The sequence below is a fragment of the Nicotiana tabacum genome, chromosome 16, assembly GCF_000715075.1.
Source record: "Nicotiana tabacum cultivar K326 chromosome 16, ASM71507v2, whole genome shotgun sequence".
Taxonomy (NCBI): domain Eukaryota; kingdom Viridiplantae; phylum Streptophyta; class Magnoliopsida; order Solanales; family Solanaceae; genus Nicotiana; species Nicotiana tabacum.
Window position 1 is genome coordinate 63,858,792 of NC_134095.1, and position 3,982 is coordinate 63,862,773.

Sequence of the window (3,982 nt, forward strand, 5' to 3'; positions counted from 1 at the left end):
CCAGATAGGAATTCCCTGACTAATTTCAAGAAGAAAATAGCAGAAAGCTTCCGTGAATATGCTATCAAGTGGTGTGAGCAAGCAGCCCAGTATGAAATCGCCTATGGATGAGACAGAAATGGTCAATGTTTTTTTGCAGGCCCAAGAGGCAGATTACTTTCAGAACATGATGTCTGCCATGGACAAACCTTTTACAGAGGCCTTAAAAATAGGAGCAATGGTAGAAAATGGCTTGAAAACTAGCTGGATCATAAGTCAATCTGCTTTGAGAGCCACCTCCCAAGCCATCCAGAACGGCTCGGGGGATTTAGCAAATCGAAAGAAGAGGGAAGAAGAAGCCATGATGGCTTCAAGTTTGAGAGGCCCCCGTCGATCCCATGATCATTCTTACTTGCCTTCTAGAACCCCACAACACTACTACCGCCATTAAGACGCGACATGTGCCGAGGCACCGCCTCCCTATGTGGTGATGAATGCCCAATGCTATACACGGCCACAACAGCACTATAACCAAAACCAAGCTCCACCTCCCAGAAATAACCATCCTCACCAAGCTCCATATAACCCCCCGTCCACCACAAAACAACTACCAATATAAATCACGCCCTAGTGAGCCTCCTAGGAGAAACAACTTCACTCCTATTGGTGAATCCTACTCTATCTTGTTTCCGAAGTTAATCCAGATGGGCCTATTGCAGCCGGTACCCCCAAACCGGCAAAATCTTGAATCCCCATCATGGCGGCCCGGTACTAGGTGTGACTACAATTTGGGATCAGAGGGGCATGACACGGAGGACTGTTGGACCCTGAAGAGAGCAGTTTAAAGTTTAATAGAACAAAAACGAGTGGTGTTGAGGGATGAGGAAATCCCTAATGTGACTAACAATCCACTACCAGCTCATAAAAATGGGTCGGTCATTGGAATTATTTGTGATGATAAAGAGTTTGATCTGGCCTTGAAAGCCATCATTGCCATTGCCGATTCAGAGGCAAGACCTAAAGCAGTAGCGAAACTAGCCAGAAATGAGAAGAAAATCACTCCAATTCCTCAAGTTGCAGAAAAAGCTATATAAACAAAAACTGGGGCAGAACCTGCTACGGACGCAATTATATATGTTCCTAAGGCCCCAAGGAAGGAACATCTCATATTGAACGCTCCCAAAAGATTTGAGTAAAGGAAAGCCACTCTGAATGTGCTAAAGTTGTATGTGCCAAAATGGACTTATGTGGCGCGGGGGGCTGTAATTCCACCAAGGTTGACTGAGCATGTGGTCATCATCCATGCACCACAGAGCCCTATGAGAGACCCCACAACAGTCCCCTGGAATTATAACTAAACAGTAGTTACTTACAAAGGAAAAGAGATTATGGGAGAGGTCAATGAAATGAACCAATCTGGGAAGTACCACAACCCAGAAGAGCTAAAGAAGTTAAAACTGAACAAGGATAAATTGTTTCCACCCAAGAAGCCTGTGAGTGCTGAAGAAGCAGAAGAGTTTTTCCAAAAAATAAAAACTTCGGAATATGCCATGGTTGACTAACTCCGGAAGTCTCCTTCCCATGTCTCACTTTTATCTTTGATGTTGAGCTCGAATGAACATCAAAAGGTACTCTGAAAACATTGAACGAGGCATATGTCCCGGTTAAAACTTTAGTTGAACAATTGGAGAGAATGGCAAAATGATTCTTCGAAGTCAACAGGATTTCTTTCAGCCGCGATGATTTGCCCTAGAGGGAGCCACACACAATAAATCCTTCACTTGACTGTCAAATATAAAGGTTATTATGTGAAGAGAGTCATGCTAGATGGTGGGTCCGGGGTCGATATTTGCCCTCTCTCAACACTCCAGAGGATGGAAATCGGAACAGAAAGAATTTGACCAAACAATGTCCGTGTGCGCGCTTTTGATGGTGTCAAGCGAGACACAATAGGGGAAATCGATTTGATTTTGACATTGGCCCTGTGGATTTCGAAGTGACTTTCCAGGTTCTGGACATGGATACTTCATATAATTTTCTCCTAGGAAGACCATGGATTTACGCCGCAGGAGCTGCGCCTTCCACTCTCCATCAAATGGTTAAATTTGAGTATGATAACCAAGAAATTGTTCACCATGGGAAAGATGAACAGTACATTTACAGGAAGCCTTTAGTCTCGTGTCTCGAAGTTAGGGAAGGAAGTGAGCATATTGTCTACCAAACTTTCGAAATTCTGGTCGTCGCCAATGCGAAAAAAGGGCCCCGTTCCCTCAACCTTGCTTATCTAATGCATCGGTCATGGTCGCCACTGAAATGATTAAATATGGTTACAAGCCCTAAAAGGGGACCGGGGTATCTCTAAAAGGCATCACAGAGCCCATCACTTCGACCGTCAATAAGAAGTTCTTCGGTGTAGGTTTCCGAGCTACAGAGCCCGATAGAAAGTTGAATGATGAGCGTAAGAAAAATAGGTGGGTCCTGCTCCATCTTGTTCCGCATCTCGCCAAGTCATTTGTTAAACCTAAGTACGTTGAAGAAGAAGAAGAATAGGCCTTCACGACTGAAGAAATTGAGGACATTTGTGAATCCATAAAACAAATGCTCTATGAGTCCCACATGGTCCAGCCGGGGGAAGACACAAGCACTGCTGAGGTGCTATACATGGGACCAAATGCCAAGCTTCAGAATTGAAAAGCTACCCCATTCCCTGTCAGGCGGGGATCTCGGTAGTCCAAGCTTGCCATCTTTTCTACATTACGAGTTATTTTAGGGTATAACTCGAATGTTTTTTTACTTTATTTTCTTTTGATTTCAATGTAAACTCTCATATCTTCAATTCAATGAAATGAAATCAATATTTCATCCTCAATAGATGTCTCATTTTTCTTTATTCTGATTTTGCTATTTTTCTTATCTTTTTGTTTTCAGTTATAATAATGCATACTCAAATAACATGACATGCTTGCGGATTTCATGCCCAGATCCTAAAACGACGTCTAACTATGAAATAATGAATCAAGAACCAGAATATGATGAAGATGAGACTTTTAGAGAAATAAATTGAGAATTGGAACAATTTAAGAATAAGCTTAAGCCAAACTTAAATGAAATCGAGCCAGTTAATTTGGGCAGTCCAGAAGAAGTCCGAGAAACCATGATAAGCATTCATGTTGATGAAAGAACTAGAGATGCATTGATCCAACTTTTGTTTGGATTCAAAGACGTGTTTGCATGTTCCTATAATGATATGCCAAGACTGAGTGTTGATTTGGTAGTACATAAATTGTCGACTTATCCCAGTTATCCACCTTTCCAACAAAAGCAAAGAAAGTTCAAAACGGATTATAGTGATAAGATAAAAGAAGAAGTCACCAAACAATTGAAAGCTGGTATGATTCGGGTGGTCCGATATACCACATGGTTGGCTAACGAGGTCCTAGTGTTGAAGAAAGATGGAAAAACCCGAGTGTGTATTGATTATCGAGATTTGAACAAAGCAAGCCCCAAGGATAACTTCCCATTGCCAAACATCCACATTCTTGTTGACAACTATTCCAAACATGAGATACATTATTTCGTGGATTGCTATACTGGGTATCACCAGGTTCTGATGGATGAAGAAGACACAAAAAAGACAGCTTTCACCACACCTTGGGGCACTTACTATTACAAGGTCATGCCATTTGGTTTGAAAAACACCGAGGTGACCTACATGAGAGTTATGACTGCCATCTTCCATAATATGATGCACCGGGAAATTGAGGTGTATGTGGATGATGTGATCATTAAATCCAGAATACAGGAAGACCATGTGCAAGATTTGAGAAAGTTCTTCGAGTGCCTGTGCAGGTATGACTTGAAATTGAACCCTGCTAAATGTGCATTTCGAGTTACATCTTGGAAGCTTCTGGGGTTTATAGTCAGCCAGAGGGTTATCCAGTTAGATCCAACAAAGATAAAATCTATTTGGGATTTACCACATCTGAGAACCAAGATAGAGGTC